The sequence below is a fragment of the Juglans microcarpa x Juglans regia genome, chromosome 1D (genome assembly GCF_004785595.1).
Source record: "Juglans microcarpa x Juglans regia isolate MS1-56 chromosome 1D, Jm3101_v1.0, whole genome shotgun sequence".
NCBI classification, from domain to species: Eukaryota; Viridiplantae; Streptophyta; class Magnoliopsida; order Fagales; family Juglandaceae; genus Juglans; species Juglans microcarpa x Juglans regia.
Window position 1 is genome coordinate 10865907 of NC_054594.1, and position 27000 is coordinate 10892906.

General features: G+C 39.1%; 1 long non-coding RNA gene across 1 annotated transcript; it reads left to right on the forward strand.

Moving 5' to 3' along the window:
- On the forward strand, positions 1-26564 carry LOC121264754. Its single transcript, XR_005940554.1, has 3 exons — positions 1-11; positions 7940-7950; positions 26438-26564. It is a non-coding gene; the product is annotated as an uncharacterized LOC121264754 (long non-coding RNA).
- The last annotated feature ends 436 nt before the right edge of the window (positions 26565-27000 follow it).

The following is a 27000-nucleotide window of genomic DNA, read 5'->3' on the forward strand; positions in this document are numbered from 1 at the left end:
ATTGGGTTGTTGTTGGTGTGGCCTACGCTTTGTCGTTGAATTGGTTGTGGTCTGTGGAACTTGTAGCCGATTGGGTTTTGTTGTTGGTAAAAGTCAGTCCATGTGTCTGTGGAACTTGCGAGTAAGCTTTCATTGTGAACCATCAAATGCTGTACATGTGCTTCCAGTTTATCATTTTGCCTGACTGTTATGCCATCAGGCCATTGGCCTTTGGCAAATAAAGTTTCTGTTAATTAAAGACTTTTGCATGGTGATTACTTTTAATTATGTTTTTGAGTATATAATGTTATGCTGTTGCAGTGCAAACAACAAATCTGGTTCAGATAATGTTTTGCAAATTAGGCAGGCTTCATCAGTTTTGTAATTTTGATTGGAATGATTTTATTCGAATTCCTATCTAAATTTGAAGGTCTTAAATGGACATGCCCGGAAATTCAAATAAGTTGCAAATTTATCTTCTATCAAATATATTAATGGATGCATGATGTGCCATATACAGAGTATATATTGTGGCTTTGGTTTACTAGTTTGGATATTGAGGATATTTCAAAATATTTTATTATTATTTATTATTTTATTATTACATTTTACGTATTTTTTATTATTATTCATTACTATTTAATATTCTATTGTTATTTTTTCACTATGATCAACAATTAATGTTTATTTTTGTTACTACAGAATCACATATGGATCCTTCAAATGAAACAGATTCAACCTTGCATTTTTTGGGGACCAATTATGTCACTTGCAACAGTTTTTTGTTTGAGCTAGCAACAATTCAAGCTGCAATTAATTTGGAGTGTGTGGAAGGGCCTCATAATTTGAGGACAATGGCATTTAGTATGAAATCTAAATGTGAGAAGTATTGGGAAAATATTGAAAAAATGAATCTTTTGTTGTATGTTGGGTTGGTTTTTGATCCTCGGTATAAAATGCGTGGTCTAACATATATTTTTGAAGGAATATATGAGGATAATAGTTCAAAAGTTCTTATGTTGGTGGATCGGGTTCAAGATGCCTTGACTCATTTATATGATAGTTATTGTGAAAATGATGAAAGTAATGTTGGGGCATAAGATCAGACTATAAGCCAATCAAGCGAGAGAGGGGCTAGTAGTACAAGTTCAACTGTTGGGGTAGGTCAAGGTGATTTCAGATCATTAATCCATGCACAAATTAAGAAGCATTTGGAGTCGGATAACTCTTTGACGACTAAATCTGAATTGGAGATATATTTATTTGAAAAATGTGAAGAAGATGATGTGAAATTTGACTTGTTGACTTGGTGGAAGGTCAACTCCATTAGATACCGCGTGCTTTCAAGAGTTGCGCGGGATGTTCTTACAGTTCCGATATCTACAGTGGCCTCTGAGTCAGCTTTTAGCACAGCAGGTCGAGTACTTGATCCTTTCTGCAGTTGCCTATCTCCACTTATAGTAGAAGCTCTTATTTGTACACAAAATTGGCTCCTTTCTTCTGCCTCGATTAACATTCGTACTTTAATGGATGATGTTGAGGAGTTTGAGAAAATTGATACAGGTATGTAGCATCATTCACCTTTTCTTTAACTATATCTAAAGTGTAAATCATATTAGTAATTTGTTTTAATTATTATGCTTATTTTTTTTCCCTTTTGTGTAGAGCTCATGGAAGACCTTGGGAGTTCTTCAAGACCTACTTCTTTGGCTGGAGATAATTAAATTTAAGGTAGGTCAACTTGTATAACATCTTTCCTTAATTTTTTTTTATTATTTAATGTAATTACTAACTTTTTATTAGAATTAATCACTTGATTTATTTTCATACAATTGCAAGGATTGTTGAAGGGACTATTGGAGTTGGTGGCTTGGTGCATAGCTATTGAAGTTTTTTGTTGGATGTTTTAAGTTATTGTAATTTGGACTTGTAATTTCTTGGATTTTTAGACTTGTAATTCAGACTTTTAAGTGTTTGGACTTGTAATTTGGACTTTTGGACTTGTAATTTGTTGGACTTTTGGACTTCTAATTTAGATTTTTAAACTTATTTATTCCATAGGCTCATAGGCTTGTTGATGTCCATTCTTGAATTTCTTGTGACTGCTAGGTTTGTGGAAAAGTTTGTGCATTCAGTCAGTGAAAAAAATAGATCTTATTGATTATCTTTCCAGAAATTAAGGTACAGACTTGTGGAAAAGTTTAGAGTTTGTCAAACATATAACAAAGTTACAAATGCATTATAGAATAAAAGATCCAATCCACTAAACAAAACTAGTTAGATGAACGAATAGAACCTACCTGTGAACAGCACCAAATCTGGCTGTGAACAAATTTTTTTATAAACAAACTAGTTAAATCAGTTTTTTTTTTTTTTTTTATAAATATTTTAAAAAAATCGGAAAACCGGACCGGAAACCGGAAGTACCGGTTTAGGAGAGTAACCGGTGCGCAATCAGTTTTGGAAAATACAAAACCGATACATACCGGTTCGGTCCTAGATTTTGTCTAAAACCGGACCGGACTGGACCGGTTACACCCCTAATTAAGAGTATGTCTATGTACAATCCCGATTGGGGACTCCCCTTGCAGTCTTGCATACATGTCTCTTATATGAATGACCATATTGCACCTGATTCCATCTTTTGTCAAAATAGCAAGAAATGGGCGGTATCTGAAATCTAAAAAATTTCCTTACTCTCTTCAATGTTTGTCCGACGGAGTCATAGTGTTCATGTCCACCACTGTCTGCCATTGACCACTAATCCATTGTCGTGTTCATCTTGGGTTCGATCACTAATCCATCTACTTCAAGCTCTGTTGCTGGCGTCGACTTGATCTTCTCCTCCACCACCATTGGCTGTCGACCACCTAAGGAATCACTACTCTCACCTTCTAATTTCAACTCCTAGTTGCTACATTTTGCGCACTCTCTTTTCTATTTGTATAGTGTTTTTTGACTTTGCGCCAATATGTGGCAACTATAGTTCTCTTCATAATTTGTACATTTCCTCTTGCGCTTAAATATATCAAGATGGTTCATTGGTCCATTCTTGATGTTAGTTTTGGACTCTAAAAGATCACCAGAACTTTGGGCGCCAAAGAGATAGAGGTGCGAGCCGATTCTCAAGTCATGGTCAACCAGGGGATGCATATTGTTACAGATACGGGCAAAGATTACGCTATTAAGTTGGCATTTAAAACCACCAACAACGAGGCAGAGTATGAGGCATTGTTCTCTGGTTTAGTGATCGCCAGAACTTTGGGTGCCAAAGAGATAGAGGTGCGGACCAATTTTGAAGTAGTGGCCAACCAAGTACAAGGAGAGTTCGCCATAAAGATAAAAAAATTGAAGAAGTACTTAGCACTGATAGAAGGCGAGCGCGCCCACTTCAAATACTTTCAGATCCAACAAGGGCCAAGGGCTGAGAACCAAAAGATGGACAAATTGGCATAAGCAGCGTCCGGGAAAGAAGATTCTCCTCTGACAGAACAAATAGTGGTCATGACTATTAAGGTATCCGCCGTGGGAATTGAGGTCGTAGAGGTAAAGCCAGGAGCCCTGAGGTGGGCATTGGACATAATCAAGTATATAGACGCCAATGAGCTACTCGATAACATATGGGAAGCTAGAAAGATCAAGAACAGAGTAGCACAGAGTCCTGTATTAGAAAGGTTACTCCATGCCTCTCCTAAGGTGTATATCGTTTGAAAAAAACCCAGTACGTGTTGGCAGAGGTACACGAGGGGATTTGCGGTGACCACTCCGAGGAAAAGGTGTTGGTGGGCAAAGTGATGAGGGTGGGGTACTACTGCTCTCGTGCCCTCTAGGATGCCAAAGAATACATTCGGAAGTGTAAGAAATCTCAAGAGTACTCCAAGGTACCTCATTGCCCGCCATAGGAGTTGACGTCAATCACCTCGTCTTGGATGTTCACCCAATAGGGGGTTGACCTGGTAGGCCCCCTCCCTCTGGGCAAAGGGGGAGTAAAATTTATGATGTTGGCAGTAGACTACTTCACTAAGTGGGTAAAGGTTAAAGCATTGCCAACCAATGTTTTGAATACCGTACCGGACGCCGTACCGGTCAAGGCACTGGAACGAAATATTTCGGTACCGGTACCGTTTCGGGATAACGTTTTAGGATAGTCGATATATAAATAAATTATATATAAATACATATATATATATATATAAAAATTATAAATAGTCTAGTCTGAATTGGGGATTAAAAAATAAGCTTGTAGTTTGAAAAAAAAACACAGGCCGAAATATCGGCCTGTACCGGCCGGTACTACCGATATTTGGGTCGGTACGAAATAGGTATATATCTGTACCGGCCGGACAGTCGGTACGAAAAATTTCGGCCGTACTGGCCGGTATGGTACGAAATTTGAAACACTGTTGCCAACAATTATTGCAAGCAACATCACCCGATCCTTGTGGAAGATGGTTGTCTGCAGATTCAATAATGGAAGACAGTTCGACTCTGACCACTATCGGGACTAGTGACGATACCTGATAATCAAATTCTGGTATTCGTCTCCAGGACATCCACAGTCCAACGAGAAAGTTGAAGCAACCAATAAGACACTGATGGGGATTCTCAAGAAGAAACTCGACGACAGGAAAGGCACCTCGGCAGAAGAACTCCCCAGTTTATTGTGGGCAGAAGAAACCCCCTTCACTCTCACCTATGGACATGAGGTGATGCCACCTGTCAAGGTTGGGATTTCTACCTACAAGGTGCAACACTACGAGCAAAGCTCCAATGACGAGTGACTAGAAAAGTATCTTGACTTGCTAGAGGAGGTCAAGTTCGAAGTAGAAATAAAGACGACTAGGGGTGTAACCTGTTTAGTCTGGTCCTATTTTGGACAAAATTTAGAACCGAACCGGTATGCACTGGTTTTGTATTTTTCAAAACCAATTACGTACCGGTTATCCTCCTAAACCTGTACCTCTAGTTTTACTGGTTTTCGGTTCGGTTCGGTTTGGTCCGATTTTTTAGTTTAAATAATTTGAAAATTTGTCATAAAAAATCTATTTATAAAAAAAAAAAAACTGCTTTAAAAAAATCTTTTTTATTACAAATCTATTACTATTTACAAAAATCTACTTTATAAAAAAACTCTGCTATGTAAAAAAAATTATTTATGATGTTAATTGTTAATTATTACTAACTTAGAGTATGTCAATGTATTAATATTATATGTTATATATTATGGAATATATATTATATATTATATAATAATACATTGATACTAAATTATTACTAATACTATATACTATACTAATAGTGATATTAATACTATATAATAATATATGGTCATAGTGATAATTATATAATATCTTATATATAATTATAATATATATGATTATATATAATTATAATTTATATTATTATATATATTATATAGTATAAAAAATATTATATGTAATATTTAAAAAATTAATTTAAATATATATATATAGTAAATTTGTCTGGTCTTAAAAATCATAGAACCGGAGCCGGACCTGTTCCGACTGATTTTTGCCTTTTAGAAACCAGTTTCAGACCAGTTACACAAGTTCGGGCCGGTCCGGTCCAGGTTTTCTATTTTTTTGTTAAAATTTACACCCCTAAGGACGATGGTCAACAATAGAAGAGCCGAAGAATGCTTCAACAAGCGGGTATGACCAAGAGCATTCAAGATAGGCGACATGGTGCTAAAGCAAACAAAAACGACCACTCGAGATGAAGGAAAACAGGGTCCTAGGTGGGAGTGCCCCTACGTGGTTACCTCCAACAACCGCCCAAGCTCCGACTAGCTTCTAGACTCTCAAGGGAACGAGTTACCACACTCCTGGAACTCCAAGCATCTGCAGAAGTTTTATTGTTGAAAAGTGCAAAATGTGTAAGTTACATTACCATGGCCAATAATGTAAACTTTATTAATGAAAGTATAGCTTTTCATGAATGAATTGTAGTACTGTTTATCTGGATTTCAGTTCGGGACTTAGGTGTACCCGGACTGGAACTCGAGTTTCAAGGCCGGGTCGAAACTTGACCCGAGCCAAAACTTGGATGAAACTAGTTTTAAAAACTCCAAGTTCGATTTTTTTTCTTTTTTTTTTTTAATACAATAAAATTCACAAAAAAAATTATTGGATAACTAGGTTTCTTAAATTACAAACAAGAAATGATTAATCAATATTTGGGTCAGTTTTAGTACATATTGAGGCATGCAAGAATCTGTCAATTTTAGTATTCTGTCTTATAAGTTAATTACACCCATCAATCTATGTTAATGAAAGTTGGGTACTGTAGATCTTACATGCTAGCTGTAGGTCTATATATATAAACTTAGACTTCGGTAGGATGGTAATTATATTTTTAGGTGCAACAGAAGGATGGATTGAACCATGGATAATATAATTTTTTTGACACGTATAATATAATTGAAGTACATATTTTTAACTTTTATTAGTCATTCATTTTTTTAATTAAAATGTACCTTTCATATCTCATATGTTCTATAAGAAATCCTAACTCAATATACATATATATATAATATATATATGAAAATATCTTCCCAAAGGTGCATCCGATCTACTCCAAACAACAACATCCAACTGTGGCCTGCCACGTAGACCCCATATCCTCTCAATGGTGGACCGCACTGCAGAGAGAAAAAAAATTATGTCCCTCACATCGATCCTCCCTCCTTCACCCCTCTGTCTCTCCTTCCAGGCTTTGTATACCATCCACCGAAACCTCCTCCCTCCCTCTTCTTCCCTTTCCTCTCTATAGTTTCTCTCTCCTGGTTTAACCTTGGAGACTGACTGGATATCTTCAAGCATTGACTTTTCCCACTTCGGCAATCTGACTCACCGCAAGATCTGTGAGCTCAATGTGTTTTTTCTTACCATTTTTATTTTTAAGTTTTTAATTCACTCAGATTTATCAAACCCATTAAAGTTGTTACACTCCTTCCATATATCGAAAAGATTTCCTGTAGAATTTGTCAATTTTTCGCCCCAAAATCTTAGCCATTTAAAACGGATTAAATCGGTCAATTCACTTCTTGCTTTCTAATCTCTCAGATGCAAGATAGTTGCTACTATTTTGATTTTGTTTCGTTAAGTTTCTCATGCTTCCTTCAATGCTTTCCCTCGAGTAAAAGATAAAGCTGGCTTTTCCTGTTGAGAAATATCTGGGAAGTAATTTTTCGACATTTATAACAAAAAAATATGTTTTTTTTGGGTTCTTTTATTTCTTTAATCTTCTATAATCTTGATGAATTCCAATGTTTGTTGAAGGTTGTATTAGGGAAAATGTGTTTGGATGTTTTGGCAGGAGCTGGGGAGATGCCAAATTGCAATGGGTTGAGGCTAAATTCGAATCCAATAGGACAAATGATCCAGAATGGAGGGTGAACAATCAAAGAGATTCAGATTTTGCAAGTTTGTTTTATGTCAACCAAAATAAGATTTTGCGCCGATCTAGTCTGGAGCTCTTCCGCCACTATGATAGTCGTACGGCGTGTGAAGGTGGGGTGGGTGCAAAGTGTGAAGGTGTCGAAGGTTCTTTATTCACAGAAGGAAAACACATACATAGGTGATGAGGGAGTTTTGCTTTGATATGTTGTCATGCAGTGCAGGAGTTTCATATGAGGGAGTCTGATGTGTCAAAACATTATTGGCTGCCGTTAAACCCAGGAATTTCCGTTCCAAAAAGGAACTGAATATATATATATATATATATATATATATATATATATTTGTGTATGCATGTACGATAGGCACAAGTACATATTAATGTTAATTATGTGTAGATACTTTGAATGTTCTAGATATTGATGGCAAAACATGATAGGCAATTGCAAAGAGTGTTAATTCTTGGATCGTTGTTAAATGTCATGTTTTCAAAACATTAAAAAAAAGCATCAAAACACTTAAAAAAAAAATTGAGTACCGAGTTTAAAACTTGGTGCCTGGACCAGGTGTACTCGGATTTTTCTATGTGGGTATCAGCTCGGGTGTTTTTCCGGCCAGAACCCAGTTATCCGGGTTCTGAACCAAGCCGAGTTTTTGAACCGGCTTAATGAATTGTGTCTCGTCCCGAAACACTCTCCCTAGCTATGTCTCAACTCCCTTCTCCAAGAATGTAATCTCCCTTGTCGACAAGTTACCTTCGTTGTGATATCAACGGACACGAGCAGGTCCAGTCCCAAACTTCCCGACAACTTACCTCATTGCATGGATCAACAAGCGGGTTCAGCCCTCTCGGAGACCTGACCTCCTTCATGGAGAAGAGCTAGTCCAGCCTCTTGACTGCCAGATAACTCTCCCTGACCCCATGGGACCCAAAGGGATGGGTCACGCCCTAAGACTGCTTTATCCCTCCCACAGTGGAGAGCAAGTCCAGCCTTTGGCTATCCGACACTTACCTTCCTTGTGGGTGTCAGTAGGCAGAAGCGGGTCCAGTCTCAAATTGCCCGACAACTTACCTTCTCGCAGGACACAATGGGATGAGTTACTCCTTAAGGCTACTCCATCCCTCCCACGATGGAGAGTGGGTTTAGCCTTTTGGCTACCTGGCAACTTACCCTAACCTCCGCCACGGTGAAGAACGAGATTAGTACCAACCTACTTGACATTTACCTTCCGTGTGATATCAACGGGCGGAAGCGGGTTGAGTCCCAAACTATCCAACAACTTACCTACCCACAAGGATCAGTAGGCGATTCCAGCCCTCCTGGAAACCTGACCTCCTTTACAGAGGAGAGTGGGTCCAGCTTCTCAACTGCCAGATAACTTACCCTAACCCCATCACGACGACGAGCGGACCCAACTCCTTAGTTGTCTGACAACTTACTTAACTGTGGGGCCCAAAGGGATGAGTCACGACCTAAGGTTGCTTTATCCCTCTTACGGTGGAGAGCGGGTCTAGCGTTTGGCTGCCCAACACTTACCTTCCTTATGGGCATCAACAGGCAGGAGCAAGTCCAGTCTCAAACTGCTTGGTAACTTACCTCCTCGCAGGACACAAATGGATGAGTTTCGCCATAAGGCTGCTCTATCCCTTCTACAATGGAGAGTGAGTTCAACCTCTTAGCTACCCGGTAACTTACCCCGACCTCCGCCATGATGAAGAGCGGGATTAGCGCTAGCCTACCTAACACTTACCTTCCCTGTGATATCAACAAGTAAGAGCAGGTCTAGTCTCAAACTACCCGACTTACCTCCCTATGAGGAAATAAAGGGAGAGTCTAACTTGGAACGACTCCTCCCCCTCATGGAGAATGACGACTCACCCCGACCCCCATCACGGCGAAGAGTATATCAGCTCTTTAGCTATCCGACAACTTATCTCTCTAGAGGGAACCAAAGAGGCGAGTTAGCCTAAGGTCTCGACCTCTCCTAGGAAGAGTGCGGGTCCAGTATCTCAACTACCCGACTTCCTGGGTGCGTCTCTCCTAACGAAGATATTGCAATAAGCAAGTGCCTCGAACTTCTGTCGCGCCCCATCAAAATGATCCAGGTTTGCAAACTCCATAATTACAATTACAATTAAGTGTTATTTGTATTGATCCTTTCGTATTGCTCCCTGCCCCACAACGAAACCTGCAGAATATGGGCAGGCCGGTAAAATTTACTAGCCTTTGGAAACCTGGGCCGCCTGCTCAGGCCCAATCCGGCCCACCTAGCAAAGGCAGGTGGCTTAGCCTCTACTCGCCAACTTCACCCAATTGCTCTCGCCCGTTACACTCCCCGACCTAAAAACAAAGAGAGGAAAGAAGGAGAAAGGAGCACGAGAAAATAAAGTAATACTCCCAAGTTCATTAACATTGTTACAAAGTACAGGTACAAACAAAGAACAAGAGAAACACAAAGACGCAAGAGGAAAGGACACAAGGCAATTAGGGTTTAGCTAATAGGGTTGTCTGAGAGGGCGTTTGGGACCAAGTCCTCTCCTATTGAGGCACTTCACTTCAACGCTGCTGGGGTCCGGAGGCAGCTCCTTCACCTTCAGAGACCTCAAGTCACTGTGAGGGTTAACAAGCACATGGTCCTACATTCTCTCCAAGCCTTCCAAACAACCGTAACACCTATCATTATCACGAACCAAATGAACATTTGACAACTCGACGCGCAGCTAAGGGACAGCAGCCTTAGCATGATCCAGGTGGGAACACAGGTCCTCGATAATTGCTTCACGAGCAGCTATCGTTCGATCAGCCTCCACCAACTTGATCTCCAATGCATCAGCCCAACCCTTCTTGCCGGATTCCTCAACACGAGCCAAGGCATTCTCAGCCTCCAACTCCTTCACCCATTTGGCATTTGGCCTTGGGAGAGTCTGACTTGTTCTGTAAGGACTTGACAAGCTCCTTGTATCTCTCCTCCAGCCATTTATATGACCAAGCATCGGAGTCATGCAGTTTAGCCAGCCATAAGTTCTCGGCCCAAAGCTTGTCCAGCTCCTCTGAATGGTAATCGAGGGAGTCTTGAAGATTGTCTGTCTCTTCCCTACTAAGCACCAATTTGAGGTAATGGAAACCGGCCTCCTCCTGTAACCTTGCCAGGTTAGACTTGAGTTGGGCCTTTCAATGATAGAGCTAGAGTATCCTCTTCTGCCTTTGTTGGTGACTGAGTTGCACCTTAACAAGGGCTTCCTCCAGCTCTTCTTCTTCTTCTTCTTCTTCTCTCTCTCTCTCTCTCCCCCCTTAGTGAGATGCAAGGTCAATCGCGCCAAGGATCAAAGTGTCTGGTTCTTGCCTTCTAGCCCCTCCCAATCACCCACAATGAAGGTTGCCAACCGCTCCACACCTTGCCATGAAAGTTTTCAAGTCAGTACCAAAAGAAAAATATGCCAAGAAAGCATAAAAAGGAATGCAACGAGTTAATAATCAAGCCCGGAAAGAACCCTTTAAGCTTCCCGGCCATCTCTTGGATAGATTCAGAATAGACCTCGTCTTCCACTGCATGCTCTGGATCTTCTCTGACCCCTGGGCCCGTTGGAACTGCTAGAGACTCACAGATCGGCAACTCACCAGTGCCAGGTCCGAGGAGAGCTATCTCAGTCTCCCTCGCCGCTCCCATCACCACCTCGGCACTAGCTCCTATCGATGCTAAGGCCGGGATGGTTTTAGTGAAGGACAATAAGACACCAGCGTCTATCAAAATAGTCGGGACCTCGCTGGCCCCCACTGACGCCACTGGGACCTCGACCTCGGCTCCTACCAATACGAAGGTCGGGATAGTTCCATTGAAAGGCAATGAAGCCCCAACATCAATTACAACAGCTGAAGCATTATTGACCTCAACTGGCACCACCGCGGCCTTAGCTTCAGATGCATCAACTAGAACCTCGGTAATCCTAGACACTGCCCTCGCTGTTTACCTCCTGGGCACGACCATGTCACCTCCACCCCCCAGAGACTGATTCGAACAAGCAACCTTGACTTCGGAGGAATAAGCAATGGGAGACTCCGGGATAGAAACCCAGTCGAAAAAATCCTCACCCCCAACTGGATTTTCTTCATACACAAGCGAGGGAACCATCTCGATATTAATCTCAGGAGATGGGACCACTATCTGGGACACTTGGGAAGGAGGATCTAAAAGGACTCCATTAAATTGTATGGAGAGCAACTCCTCCCCCGGTGAAAGTTCAACAATTCCCCCCACATTGCTTGGCGAGGTCGAAGAAGGAACCTCTAAAGGGATTGGGAGGGCCGCCTGAGCTGAGTAACGTCGACCATTAAAGGGTCGGCCTAAACCTGCTAAAGGGCCTCAGCGCTGCCTTCCTCTCATGGAGAAGAAGAAGAAGCCGTGGCTTTGGGAAACGGGGAGGGCTTCCCACCCCTCTTCGAGGATGGCTTTGGCTCCCGAACAAGCACATGAATAGAAAACTGCCTTAGAGGGAAGGGGCAATGGAGCCGAGTCATATATACTTTTAGAAGGAATGTCCCTTCTAGGCTTCTTCCCTTTCCTTACCACCAAAGCGCTAGGAGAATGCCTACGAACTTGAGGAATGGTGGGCTGCATCGGTATAGTCCGATCGGGAAAAAAACATATAGGTCAGGGGTGCCAAGTATCGTCGGTGGCTACTCTAATCCAGTAGGGCCTCAGAGAAAACATCATTCGGGTGCGCCTTCACCTAGGCCCTGACAATCTCAATCCGACTCACCTCCTCGAGAGTTGTTGACGGTCAAAAGCTTTTGTCTTTTCCAACAGCTCCCCGGATGGCACGAACAGTATAGTCGCGCTGGTTGACCTAGCCGACCTGGAACTCCCACCCTTTGCCCGATAGGAAAAAGAAACGTCGGGTCCACCCCTCCACCCAATTGTACTGCGGCTCTAGACGAGCCAGTTCATGGATGGACTGGATGCTGCACTTGTTTCTGTTTTATCTCAAGAGGTTGTGGGTGAAAAGGAACTCGCGAGCGGTCAGGTCAGGATGTTCTGAACGCACCTCGTCCAATGCCCGCCTCCAGATGACGGAGTAGGACACCAAAATCCTCCACACGTTTGGATGGAGTTGCACTGGTGCTAAGGGTGTAAAAAAAAAAAAAACCTGTAAACCGGACCGGACTGGACCGAAACGGTGGATTTGGTCTGGTATTGAGTTTGGCTCGATCCGGTATCAGTTTTATTTTTCTTCAAACCGGTCAAAATCGATCCGTTTCTGATTTTTCTTTTTCTAAAACCAGACCGGATAGACCGGTTCATATATATATATATATTATAATATATCACTACATTATTATATATTATAATATAGTATTATATATATTATATAATATAGTTTATTAAAACAGAAAAACTGGATCGGAACTGGTAAAACCAGAAGTACCGGTTTAGGGGAATAATCAGTGTGGAATCGGTTCTTAAAAATAAAAAATCGGTACATACCGGTTCGGTCCCAAATTTTGTCCAAAACTGGACCAAACTAGACCGGTCACACCCCTAGCTTGTGCTCAGGGTGCAATTTGGTCGGGTCCGGTTCAAGGGGGTGATGGACCAAAATTCTCAATCCATCATTTTCTCCGGATTGGACTAGACCAAACATCCCTAGGGATCGACCGTTAGTTATCGGTCCGATCTGGTCTGGTCAGTCCTTTCGGTCTGGCCCAATTATTTTTTTATTCTTTTGTTTTTAAATAAAATAATGAAAAAAAGTTATTTAAAATACAAAATTAAAATTAAGTAAATTATTAATGTGAATTATGTAACTAACTTAATAAAAAAATATTTTATATGGTTAATGATAATAAATTAGATGAAAATTACATTACTAACTTATATAATTAGTTAATTGATATTATACATTAGTTAATTGACAGATTTTTTTTTTTGACAAGTTGTAAATTGATAGAATATTAATTTGTTAATAACATATTTAAAATTTTATATTTTTAATGGTGATAGGTTAGATAAAAATTACATAATAAATTATACAATTATTATATAAATAATATATAAAAAATAATATATATTTTTTTAATTCGGTCCGAACCGAACCAGTCGATTTCTCTGATCCGGACCGACCAGCTAACACCCTTAGCAAGTGCCAAGCAAAGGTAGTCTAGCATGTCACGAACCGGGCAACAGAAAGGGCAGCCGGAAGCCACTAGAGAACATGCTTGGGTACAAGGCTACCTTCGAGGCATAGCCTTCTGAGTCCACCGCTCTTTCTTGAGGCTCTAGCACCTCAAACTCCACGATGCCAGGCACCTTAAAAGCAGACTTCAGAGACTCCAACTCACTTGGAGTCACCACTGACCTCTAGGAAAACCCATCAAACATTTGGGACTCAATACTGACCTCAGAAGGGTCCAAACCTCGGGAGCCTGTGAAGAACCCAAGGGATTGACATAGTTGGAGCCATTGGGGGCAGAACAAGAAGAGTTCTTGGGAGCCATTGGAATGGGAAAACAGAGGAAGGAAAGGCAAGAAATTTGTGGAAGAGATTAGGGCTCAGAAACACAAGGGATTCAGAAGAGGAAAACAATGGCAAGGAAAGCAAGTAGGTGCTAAATGATGAAGGTGTTAAGGTTTAAACAGGCCCCAGCGATGATTGGGATCCCAAATTGTGGGAGCAACCATGCCCCACGAGAGTAGTGAGATGAGCACGAATCCCGTAGCGTGTATTGTATGATGTGACGTGAATAAAAACAGCTGCCTAACACCATCAATGCTAGGAGAATTAAACAGATGCAATCAAATACCAAATCCAACTATCAGTGGACGTGCCACTAAAGTTGGAAGAGGTACCGTCGCCTGATACCATTAATGATGAAAAATTCCTATGGGTAAAACCAAGTATTAGGAGCCTGAAAGAGTAATAACCGCCCATTCCAAAGGCTCCAAATTTCAAAAGACACAACCACATGAGAATAAGAACAAGAAGATAAAGACAAGAATAAATTTCCACTGAACTAGTTCAATAGGAATTGGCGGGATAATTGCAAGAAGATTTTCCCTCCTGTAAGCCCTAATAACAAGCCCATGAGGGACCTTGGGGAAAGAGGGGGGGAGCCCTACCCAATCCAACGACCCTCCTCTAAAAGAAGTCACTAGGACTTTGCGAAGTACTTGCCATAAACAAAACCAACCTGTGAAACAACCCTCAAGCGGGAAAGATGAACAATAGGGACATATGGGACTCTCCATCCTAACACACCCTAGTAACACCTAGCCGTCGAGAACCTAGATAGGCAGATGGGCAAGAGATGTGGTGGACCCTTGATCTCCTGACAGAAGGAATGGAGAGACTCAACAATGATTACTCCTAGGCTAAAGTCTAGTAAGGAAGCCACGCTGCATTAATGGCGCTACTCCCCAGACTCCACGTCACATTAATGGCACTACCCCAAGAGCCATGTCGTATTAAAGGATTCTGACCAAGCAACAATCGAAGTGACATGAGCCGTCTAAGACAAGGTACAAGATGTCCCATCCAAAAACCTCGCGTAAAAGCCGACCCTTAGGTACGAAAAACTCTCTCTAAACTCTCGCACAAAGTACGAAGGATATATACTGACTTAAGCATCGAAGACTCCTCAATCTCCCCCTGGCTCCTCCTTTTCCTGTTTTCTTAAGTGTGCAGGTATCAAGGCCCAGGCCGGAGTTGCTGGAACTCGGCCCAAAGGCATACGAAATATGATGTTAACACAATATATTGTGTTGTGTAATGTAATGTATAAATACCAAACAATGTGATATGTAGTGTATTGCCTTGTGTGCTTTATGCATTTAATATGATGAATATTGGATTTCTTTTTTCTTTTTTTACATGCATTTAGTTAAAAGGTCATTAGTTGTTTATAGCTTTAGTTATCTTTTATGTAAAATTTAGTTTTCTATTCTGATATATTTTTATTATTATGAACAATGTTCAATGCAATTAATATTATGATTTTCAAAATTATTTTTTTTTTCTTGAAAAAAATCTAATACATATAGACTTTTATAAAAAATTAAAAATAAAAAAAAGGAATTTGGTAACCCGAATTTTCAGGTTTCAAAAATAAAGATTCATCTGGATTCCGGCCCAAGTCATAATCGGTGTTAACTCAGCTCGGGTTTAAAACCTGAGTCACATTTCAATTATGTCCATGTGGTTCTGGCCCGAATTTAAAACTCGGTCTAGTTCTGATTATGCTCAGGTGCCCAGGCCGAAACCTGGGTGAACAATCCACAATCCTATAAGTGGTATTGGATCTGTTACTGAGCATTCAAACTATGTTAGTGGCAGGTAAATTCATACATATTGGGTGAGGCCAAATCCACCATTCAAACGTCTATTTCACATTCGAGCAGAGGAAACATGGGTGAGGCCAAATCCACCATTCAAACGTCTATTTGAGGAAACATGCCGTTCGAGTGGCATTTTAATTGCCTGAATATTATACAATACTTAAATACCTTTTCTAGTTTTAAATGGCTTGAATAATACATTCAATACTACTTAAAACCATCCTAGTAAACATTAATCAAATTTACAAGTTTTTTTCTTTTTACCACGATTTGATAATTATGAAAAACTAAGTCAGTTGATTTGATAAATATAAAATCAAATCATAATAATAACTAAATCAAATTCATGATATTATCTCCAACATTTCTTTCCAATAAATGAAACATTTACAAGGCCTAACCTATTATTTAAGGGAAAGTGAAGAAGGATTGAGTTGAAAAATCATGTATTTAATTACTTTAAATTTCAGTAGTTTACAAAACATAATACACCAGAAAAAATTACCACCGAGATTTTGTAATCAGAAAAATAATAACGACACCATTTGAACTCAACATAAGTTTTTGTTGATAATTATTTTAAATGAGTCTATTTATAACGAAATATTCTTGCACTATAATGAGTATTATAAGGACTTAAAACATCAATAAAGAAGCATATATATATATATACATGGGATAATTTATAAATAAAACAAACTATATTACGCAAGAATCTAGTTAATCTTTTTTAATGAACAAGAGAAAACAATACGATGACATTATCGAAAGTTCAATACTATAAATCCAACTTAAATACATAAAAAAAAAAAAAAAATGGCAATGTAGCTTTTTGAGACTCCAAAATACACTACAGATCTCGAGTCTTGATGACCTCCTCTATAGCAGTCTTACGACCTTCCATGTCTGTCAGTCGAGTCATGACGAGCATAATGATCCTCTCCATATCCTCTAGCAAACCCATACGATGCTCTGTAAGTGCTGCACGAATCTCCTTGCGCACAATATTGACCATGTTGGGATGATGACATATTGATGTCTGTATAGTACCAGGCCCAGTAACAACTGCAGGAGGCGGATTCTGTGCAATAGAGTCACCTGAGTAGCCAATTATCCCAAGTATGAGTTCCAATATCTCAGAAAAATAAAATAGGCTATTTCCCCATAAAATACATTATGAAGAGATTCAATATCCGGGTTTGACATCAGTCACATTCACAAAAATAAAACACGATCAAGAGATTTAAGATACTTTTTGTTGGATGGAGAGGCACCACGTGGGGCTGACCCCTCCTTTATTGCATTGTAAAGCTTAAGCCATGCGTTACTGCCATTTAATTTGGCAATTGAAGGCTGGCCTTTAAGGCTAGTCGTGTGTAGGTGGACTATAAATAGTCCTCCTTAATTAGTTTTTAGAACCATTTGAAATATATAAAAACTCTCTTTTTATTCTCTCTTGATAAGATATTTAGGCTGTGAATTTGTTAAGTATTACTCTAATTTTATACTACGTAGTACACTTCTCCACTAAAAGGAAATGCTTGGGATTTGTTAATCTGGAGAAACTTGTGGAGCAATTTTATAAGCTGAGCTTGTGGTATTTTTCCGCTGTGCTTTCTGACATTGGTATCAGAGGTTTTATAGTTGTTTCCAGCTTATAATATTTTACTTTCTCACATATACTTGAGATTTATCTGGGTGTCATTTTTATCCTATTTTTTTTTTCATCTGGATCTTTTTCTTTTTCTTTTTTTTTTTTTTTAAAAAACCTCCATTGCAGGTGTTGTGCGCACCTGGGGGTGCCACGCGCACCTAGCTGTGCTGCGTGCACCCAACGGTGATGTGGCGCGCACCAGGGGTGCAATGCGCACCACAAGGGTGCAACAGCGACTCCGACCTTCCTTCTTCTGATGATGGGCAGTTGAATGAACCCCTGCAAGTTGTTGTTGAAGAAGAGACATTGTTCACGTCAACAATGCCCTAACTAGAGGTAGAATATGACCTTAGGTCATTTGTTTTTCATTGAGCCTGGGCCTCATGGCTCATTGTTTTTTTTAATCTAGACATGGGCTGGGCGTTTCAGCCCAGCACTTGTTTTCTTTCTTAAAAAAAAAAAGGGTCAGAGCAATTTTTTTTTTTTTTTGTGCCCAGATAGGTTTAAGCCTATTCTTTGTACAAAGGAAATGAAAGGAATAAAAGTGACACTTATGGGACACAACCCCATGATGAACTAGTGAAATTAAGGTGATAGGCGAACCACTGGGTTGCGACTTCTCTTTAGTTTAGGTGGGGGTTTTAAATGTATTTGTTATGCATTTATTTCGTTTCTATAAATATAAATATATATATATATATATATATATATTGTTTTTGTTGCATGATTTAATATATATTTAGATATATTTCCTCTAATATTACATGTGATCTTTTATTTAATTTTTTAGATTAAATGTGATTACATGTGAATATATGGTTATATTCTTGCTATTTTTTAATTCCATAATGTTATATTACATGTGATCTTTTATTTAATATTTTTTAAATTAAATGTGATTGCATGTATGTGTGAATAGAACATGTGGATATGTGATTATTTTATCATCTATGAATGTTAGGCTTGAATGTTTAGACATTAGTCTTCATTTCTTTTAATGATAAAATAGAAAAATTTCCATTAAGTAGTCTTATTTAGAATTGTCAGTGTAAATGATAGGCCGAATTAATTGCAGTGACCTCAGTAAGAATTGTATATGCACTGTATAGCCAAAAGACCATGGTGGCCCCAATAAGAACTGTAAATGCACTGATGGAACAAGAAAAATAGATTGTAATGGTCTTATATGAACCATCTTTGTAGACTGGCAAAACAGGTTGATGTGGTTGGAGTACCTGTCCTTGTAGACTGGCCCAAAAGGTTAAAGTGATTTTAGTAGAATTTGTCTTTACGCATGACTAGGATTAGGTGACTACTTAAGATAGTGAGAGTATGGTTGAGATTTATAATAATTAATTCTCCCATATTTGTTTTAAATTTACGTGGAAATTAGGTTAGAAATTTAATGATTGGATATTGTGGCGCAAAAGATGATTCTGAAGCTTAGCGATTTTTCGATCTTGCGACATATCTAAATTATTCTTTTTCTAGCTTGGATGGACACGACAGATTTCTTAGGTGTGTGTGTGTAATATATCTTTTTTGCGTGTTGTAGTGAAATGGCATCCAAGAGTATACTTGTCGATTTAAACAAAGAGGAGAAATTAGATGAGGAGAACTACGACATTTGGTATCGCAAGATCCAATATGTCTTAGATAAGCAAGAGGTATTGGAGGCCTTATCTCACTCCCTTACTGTGCCCAGGGAAGAGAACTCAGAACAACACAAGATAAATCAACTAGCCTATACTCAATGGGCTAAGAAAAATCAGTTCGCGCACATAATAATGTTAAGCAACATGCACAATGATTTAATGTGTGAATTCGAGATCTATGGCACTGCCCAAAGCATGTGAGAGGTTTTGAAGTTGAAGTTTGGTGGAACTTCAGCCACTAGGTTGCGTGAATTAACCATGAGGTTTGACTCCTATAAAAGGAGCTCTGACCACACGATGAAGCAGCATCTTAGAGCTATGTTGACCATGATCCACGAACTTAAATCGGCAGGAAACAACCTGACTGATGAACAACAAGTTCAGGCAGTGATAAGATCACTGCCAAATTCTTGAGAGAATATGAGCCAGAACCTGACGCATAACGAGAATATCAAAGACTTTGATGATGTCTCACATCACTTGGAATTTGAGGCTAAGCGCCTAGAGGCTGTTAAGCTCAATCATATGGCCTATGTGGCTGATTCTGGTTCATGCAAGGCATCAATGCCTAAGCGTAAGAAGTCTAAGAATAGGGTAGCTGCTGGACAAATTAAGAAGGTGTCAAGAACTTCTCAAAATTAGAGTGCTTCAATTGCAGAAAGAATGGCCACTTCGTTCGTGACTGCATTGAGCCGAAGAAGGTACACTCTGACTTTTCTCTCATTGTTTTTGTAACTAGCCATGTGATGGTTGCTCACTCCTATTATGTGTGGACTGTTGATTCAGGAGTGACCGAACACATAGTGAGAGGCAGAGTTGGATTTGTGGAGTATCACAGGATTCCAGCTGGGAGCCGTGATATCAAGATGGGGAATGGAGCTAGCTTAGAGGTACTGGGACTTGGTACCTACAAGCTGGACTTGTGGGGCGGCCGCACGCTTTTCCTCCACAATGTGCTATACGCTCCCGAGATCCAACGAAACTTACTTTTTATAGTTACTTTATTAAAAATTAGTTTTCGGATTGTATTTGAAAACAATTATGTTTCCTTTTATTTGAGCCATGTGTTTTATAGTAATGCTTTTCTTCAATACGGTTTTATGATATTAGATTTGAATTATTCAAATATGAATGAGTCTATTGCTTTTCTTTCTGCATCTGATAATTTGGATTCATATAAATGGCATGCTAGGCTTGGCCATATAGGGCAAGATAAAATGACTCGATTAGCTAGAAAAGGCCTGATAGGCAATCTCGCTAAAGTCATCTTGCCCATATGTGAACATTGTCGAATGGGAAAAGTTAAGAGAAAACCGTTTGGAAAAGCCACTAGGGCATATTTTCCATTGCAATTAGTCCACTTAGACATCTATGGTCTAATGAGTGTGAGGGCAAGACACGGATGTGTCTACTTCATCACATTTATAGATGATTTTTCACATTACGATTATGTCTACTTAATCTCTCATAAGTCTGAAGCATTGGAATGTTTTAAGTGATATCTAAGAATGGTTGAGAATCAGTTAGACCAGAGTTTAAAAACTCTAAGAACTGACCGAGGATGATATTATCTCTCTGAGCAATTTAAAAGGCTCTGTGATGAAAAATGAATAAAAGGCAGTTGACGTTGCTGAGTACGCCACAGCAAAATGGCGTGGCGAAAAGGAGAAATCGAACACTACTTTAAATGGTTAGATAAATGATGGCACAAGCAAACCTACCAATTTCTTTTTGGGGGGATGCACTTTTGATTGTTGCCTACATTCTTAACCGAGTGCCCTCCAAATCAGTAACTTCCACCCCATATGAACTATGGACCAGCGAGAAACCTAATTTGAGTAACTTGCAGTCATGGGTTCAATGGGTTTTGTTCACAATCTTTCTCATAAGTATGTGAAGTTAGGCCCTAGAGGGAAGAAGTGTATCTTTATAAGATACTCAGAACACTCTAAAGGGTATGTGTTAATAGGTGAACAATCTGATGGAAGTGTGACTGAGATTGAGTCACGAGATGTGGATTTCATTGAAGATGAGTTTCCAAGTAGAGGTGAGGTTGATAGGAGTTTAAAACTTCATGAGATTGTGGAACAAAAGGAAAGTGATCCAAGGAATTTAGTTGAGAATGAGGAAGAAATTCTCCAAACTCCTATAAATTATAAAAAGGACTTGAATCTGAGTGGGAGCACACCACTTGTTAATCAATCACAACAACGTCAGTCACGTAGAAGCACACGCGAAAGTATTCCCCGTCGTCGTTTTGAGATTGAAGGGGAAGCTTTTATGGTAGCTCAGCATGATGACAACGAGCGTAGGAAAATTCATGAGGCTCTCTTATCTTATACTAAAAATAAGTGGATTAAAGCATTTAATAATGAGATTGAGTGTATGAAGAAAAACTAGGTCTGGGATCTGGTTGATCTACCGACAGGGCGTAAGGCTATTGGAAACAAATGGGTTCTTAAGATCAAACGCAAGTAGGATGGATCAATGGATAAGTACAAAGCTCATTTAGTGGCGATGGCGAAAGGATATACCCAACATGATGGTATAGACTATGAGAAGACGTTTTCACCAGTAGTGAGGTTTGCCTCAATTCGCCTGGTTCTAACTATAGTTGCAAACATGGATTTGGAACTCTACCAAATGAATGTTAAGATAACATTTCTCAATGGAGAGCTAAATGAGGAGATCTATATGGATCAACCAACGAGTTTTGTAGTCAAAGGTCAAGAACGCAAAGTATGCAAGCTCAAACAATCTATATATGGCCTAAAGCAATTATCTAGACAATGGTACCTTAGATTTCATCGAGCCATTCTCTCAAATGGGTTTACGATGATCATAGAGGACGATTGTGTCTGTGTCAAAAGGTCCAAAAAGATTTTCATTATGTTGTCATTGTATGTTGATGACATACTACTAACTGGAAATGATAAATGGTTGATAGTCGCCAGAAAATAGTGGTTATCCTTCAATTTTGAGATGAAGGATATGGGTGAGGCATAATACATTTTGGGAGTTAACATCTACAAAGATTGCTCAAAGAGACTTTTGTATTTGTCTCAATAGACTTACATAAAAAAAGTTCTCGAACGCTTCCTAATGAGTGGATGTAACCCATTGACACCCCTGACAAGAAATGAGAACTTGTCCAAAGAGTTGTGTCCTAAGACTCAAAAATAAAAGGAAAAGATGGCTCGTGTCCCTTATGCTAATGCTGTGGGTAGTCTAATATACGCAATAATGTGTACTCGGCCTGACATATGCTATGCAATTGGCTTAGTGAGTAGATTCCAATCTAACCCCAGACTGGCTCACTGGAAATCAGTCAAGAGGATTATGCGATATCTCTAGGGAACTGCGGACTATGTGTTGTGCTATCAGGGTTCAGATTTACAGCTAAGAGGTTACAGTGATGCCGATTGGGGCAGTGACCTAGATGAACGCAAATCAACCATTGGGCATGCCTTTCTGGTCAACAAAGGCGTTATTACATGGAGCAGCAAGAAACAACCATGTATAGCTTTATCCACCCAGAATACATAGCTTGTTTTGCAGCAGTTTAAGAAGCAGTTTGGTTATGGAGGTTCTTCAAGCATTTCAACATTGGCACGAATACTTCAGATCCGGCAACGATATTCTGCAATAACATGGCAGCTCTCGCATATGCTAAGGACTCAAAGTATCATGGAAGAACCAAACACATAGATATCAGATATCACTACATTAGAAACTTGATTTCAGTTTCAAGACTAGTTCCTTTTGAATATTCTTTTAATTTTTCAAATTCAACATTTAGTTTATTTTATAACTCTGATTGTGTTGGGAATGGTATTTTGTCTGATAGTCTTTACTGCATTAATTTACAAAACAATACCACTTATGATTCAATGCATGTTCACACTGGCACTAAAAGATGTGTTATTAATGACGATTCCTCTAAATTATGGCACCGGAGATTAGGTCATGTCTCCATAGATAGAATTAAAAGATTAGTAAATGAAGGGGTACTTAATACTCTGGATTTTACTGATTTTGAGACTTATGTAGACTACATAAAAGAAAAGCAGACCAACAAGTCAAAGAAATGTGCCAATAGGAGTTCAGAAATATTAGAGATCATACATACTGATATATGTAGTCCAGACATGGACTCATATGGTCAGAAATACTTCATCTCTTTTATAGATGATTACTCACGATATATGTATCTCTACATGCTTCATAATAAGAACGAAGCATTAGATGCCTTTTAAAATCTTTAAGGCTGAAGTAGAGAAACAATGCGATAAGCAAATTAAGATCGTGAGATCAGATAGAGGTGGAGAATATTATGGTAGATACACAGAGAATGGACAAGCACCTGGGCTATTTGTAAAGTTTCTTCAAGAGCATGAGATTGTTGCCCAGTACACCATGCCTGGTTCACCAGACCAGAATGGTGTAGCAGAAAGAAGAAACCGAACATTATTGGACATGGTGCGGAGTATGCTTAGCAGTTCCAATCTTCCTAAATCATTGTGGGCTGAAACACTTAAGACGGCAGTGTATATATTAAACCGAGTTCCAACCAAGGCTGTTCCTAAAACGCCATTTGAATTATGGAAAGGTTGGAAACCGAGTTTGCGACATATGTGCGTTTGGGGATGCCCGTCTGAGGTGAGAATTTATAATCCACAAGAGAAGAAACTAGACCCAAGGACCATTAGTGGGTATTTCATTAGATATGCTGAAAGGTCTAAGGGTTATAGATTTTATTGTCCATCTCATAGCACTAGGATTGTGGAATCAAGAAATGCAAAGTTTCTTGAAAATGACTTGATCAGTGGGAGTGATCAAACCAGGAACATAGTTTCTGAGAATGATCATTCAGAATCTCAACCTTCCACCTCAAGTGATAGAATGGTTATTATTTACAATACCCCTCAAGTGCAAACTAGTGTTGAACAACCAATCATTGACATTCCACAAGCTGCTGATGACGTTCCAGTAGATCAAGTAGTTCGAGAGCTACCAACAACTTTTGAACAACAAGTTGAACCACATACTTCTCAGGAAGATGTGCAACATTAAGAAGATCTATTAGAGCAAGGAGATCAGCAATTCCTAGTGATTATGTTGTGTATCTGCAAGAATCTGACTATAACATTGGAGCCGAAAATAATCCCAAGTTCTTTTTACAAGCCATGAGTTGCAAAAAATCAGAATTATGGTACAATGCCATGAAAGAAGAGATGAATTCTATGAAGAGTAATGAAGTTTGGGATCTTGTTGAGTTGCCTAATGGTGTAAAAGCCATTGGATGTAAATGGGTCTTTAAAACTAAAAAAGACTCATTGGGCAACATTGAGAGATACAAGGCAAGACTCATTGCTAAAGGATTCACTCAGAAAGAAGGAATCGATTACACAGAGACTTTCTCTCCTGTATTTAAGAAAGATTCCTTGCATGTTATTTTGGCATTAGTAGCCCATTTTGACTTAGAGTTGCAACAAATAGATGTGAAAACAACATTTCTTAATGGAGATCTAGAAGATGAGGTTTACATAAAACAGCCTGAAGGATTCCACTCTAGTGATGGTGATCAATTGGTTTGCAAGCTCAAGAAATTCATATACAGTTTAAAACAAGCATCTCGACAATGGTATTTGAAATTCCATAATGTAATTTCTTCATTCGGTTTTGTAGAAAACGTTATAGATCAATGTATATACCAGAAGGTCAGTGGGAGTAAAATATGTTTTCTTGTTTTATATGTGGATGACATTTTGCTAGCAATCAATGATAAGGATTTGCTGCATGAGGTGAAACAATTCCTCTCTAAAAATTTTGATATGAAGGATATGGGTGAGGCATCTTATGTCATTGGCATTAAGATCCATAGAGACAGATTTCAAGGTATCTTGGGTCTGTCTCAGGAAACCTACATTAATAAAGTTTTAGAGAGATACCGAATGAAGGATTGTTCACCAAGTGTAGCTCCCATTGTGAAGGGTGATAGGTTCAATTTGAACCAATGCCCAAGGAACGACTTTGAGAGAGAACAAATGAAGAACATTCCATATGCTTCTGTTGTCGGAAGCCTAATATATGCTCAGGTCTGTACAAGACCTGACATTGCATTTGCTGTATGAATGTTGGGACGATATCAGAGTGATCCAGGTTTAGACCACTGGAGAGCTGCAAAGAAAGTAATGAGGTACCTTCAAGGAACCAAAGAATACATGCTTATGTATAGACGAATGAATAATCTGGAAGTAATTGGCTACTCAGATTCTGACTTTGCTGGCTGTATTGATTCACGCAAATCAACATCAGGATACATATTTTTGATGGCCGGTGGAGCTATATCATGGAGGAGTGCCAAACAGACTTTGACTGCCACTTCCACTATGGAAGCCTAGTTCGTCTCTTGTTTTGAGGCTACTTCACATGGTGTATGGCTTAAGAGTTTCATTTCTGAGCTTAAAATTATGGATTCGATCTTTAGGCCATTGAGAATGTATTGCGACAATTCAGCTGCTGTTTTTATGGTTAAAAACAACAAAAGTGGGAGTCGGAATAAACACATCGACATTAAATATTTAGCCATAAGGGAACGTGTTAAAGAAAATAAAGTGGTCATTGAGCACGTAAGCACTGAACTAATGATCGCTGATCCTTTAACTAAGGGCATGCCACAGTTGAAATTCAAGGATCATGTAGTGAACATGGGACTTGGTTCCATTATGTAATTTTTCATTGTATGAACAATGTTATTTTAATGAAATTCATAAATATTTTGATGTTTTTTCTCATATTGATGTGCATCTTAATTTAAATTTTGAGAAAAATTCATCTGTGTTGGACCAAGAATAAACATAGGGTTTATTCATTAAGAAATTGTTCCCACATAAATTATAATGTTTAAAGAATAAATACATAGTAATACATGGAAGGTAATACTCGTCATTAGAGGACTTATCGCCATGATTCATGTATTTATTACTTAAATGGAGATTATCAATGAATTTAAGATGAAATCTTTGATTAGGAGTGTGGACCAAGTGGGAGAATGTTGACCGTTTCTCACGGAGACGTCCTTGAGAACGAGTCTATCACTTAAGAGTCCTTGAAGTGGTCCAACACTCTTCCATCACGTTGATAATTGACACGTGGGACACGTAAACACCAAAGTTTGATGGAGGCTTCAGCTATAAATACAGTGTTTGGTCCCCAGACTCACTCACTCAATTCCTTTCGGTATTACACCATCTAAATAGAGTGGAGAAGAGTTTGGAAGTGCCAAACACAGAGAGAAACGCAGCAAAACAGTGAATAGTATCAATGGCCGGAGGTATTTATTTCTTGGCATTAAAACCTATCAATTCTTGTTTCTAAAGTGTAATTCCGCATTCTAGAATTGTTTTTAGTCCCTCTCTCAAATCCTCTCCGAAAACTCTCAAACAATCTGCCAAATGTGGTTCTAGAACTGTTTCTTGAATATTTCCGATCGTTCATGGAATTTTGATGCTCAAAACTGGAAGACTTCTCCGAACTCCAACTTTGAAACCTGGAAGAAAGCATTTAAAGTGTCAAATTCCAAACCAGAGGGAACCGAGCAAATAAATGGAGACTGTTGGGGGAAGTACTCGGGCTTGAACAAACTAACCTTACAAAATTATTTCGCCTGGAATCCATTCCTGCGGCCAATTAGAACTCCAATAGATCAAAGAGCCCACAACTCGTGATTTTGACACTATAGTTAAGAGACATCAAAAACTGAAATCTAGGCCCAGCAGAAGTAGAAGTTCAGATTCCATATTTTCTACAATGGAATGACAGAATGTCCCATGCTATGTAATGTGAAAGCCAAACAATATGAGGAAGAAATGTGATATTTTTAGCAATTTATGACTAATATTTATTACTTTTCCGAGCAGGGACTAATATTTACCCCTCTTAATCCCCTTTTTACCGTCAG